Source organism: Populus euphratica, unplaced genomic scaffold (genome assembly GCF_000495115.2).
Source record: "Populus euphratica unplaced genomic scaffold, PopEup_1.0 scaffold128.1, whole genome shotgun sequence".
Taxonomy (NCBI): domain Eukaryota; kingdom Viridiplantae; phylum Streptophyta; class Magnoliopsida; order Malpighiales; family Salicaceae; genus Populus; species Populus euphratica.
Window position 1 is genome coordinate 33,075 of NW_011500015.1, and position 1,384 is coordinate 34,458.

The following is a 1,384-nucleotide window of genomic DNA, read 5'->3' on the forward strand; positions in this document are numbered from 1 at the left end:
TAAAAATATGCACTTACTCTTTCAATGGTCACCTTCGATTTTCAAATGTTAGCTATTTTTTATGAAATCAAGAATTCGCAAAATACTCCAAAGGTACCGAAAGAAAAAAAGACAAAAGGAAAAAGTGACATTGTCGAGTATATGGCCCATAGACAGCCCGGGTCACTGTATATGGGCACCGATGCATGCATTTATGCATCTGCCCATCCTTTGCTTTAAAAGCATGTCCTGTTGAGCAAGCATGCATGTTCAAGATTATACTCCTTCATATGGATAAACACCTGCAAGTAAAATCCATCGCGCACAATACATTCATATCGAGTTGGTAGCGTCTGCTTGCATTATCGTCCTTCATGGTCATGCTTGTTAATTAAATTACATCTTTAAGGGATAAATTGGTTGATTAGCACACAAAATTAAAATAATTTACTAATTGAATTGATATAGGAGCACAAAGATTTGGTAAAATAGTGATTCCTTGTAATGTAGTGTTTTTTAGGTGTAGCATGGTCAAGCCATACTATTTCTAGCTATACTATTTCTAGCTTAATTAGTCATGATTTGTAATGCTCCGTAAAATTTGTTGATTGGTTTTGGTTTTGAAAATAATAAGAAAAATTTTTAAATTATCAAAATTAAAAAACTTTGATGAGATTTTTTATATATAAAGATTTGATGGACTACGTAATGATGCAATAACTATTATCTTTGAAAATTCTTGTAAAAATTTAAATACGATCCAACGATCGAATAAAAAATTATGGCTATTTTGAGATATTATTCTGATATGATATAACCAGACTTTCTTTTGGATCTAAACCTATCTTGCTGGTCTATAAATGTATTTTATAAATCATTTATATAATCTGTTTGATGTAGTCTCTCATTTAGTTATAAAAGATTTCTACTGTACTATTCAGAATTACTCATTACTTTATAAATAAAATTTTTTAAAATTTTAATTAGAGCTTATATTTTAGTTTACAAGTTGGATAAAGATATATATATATATATATATTGACTTATAAAATATATTTGAAAGAAAAACTTTTTAAAATTATAGTTTTTATATAATACAATCGATCAATTAATACAATTAGATTTAACCAATTAAATTATAATTAACATAGTTTGTTCATTTCATTTTTTAGAAACATGATAAAGTTAAATTATATTATTTCACTGTATTTTTTAAATAATATTATTCTCTGAAATGTTTTTTTGTTCACTGAGCTAATTGAAAAAAAATATCCCACCTTAAGGCATTTACCTTGAAATTTCATTAAAAGTAGACTTTCAAACCTAATGATTATACCGTGTGGAATACAATTCCTTAGGTAGAGGTATTGAATTGGCCAGGAATCGTACATGCGTACAAGGAAAA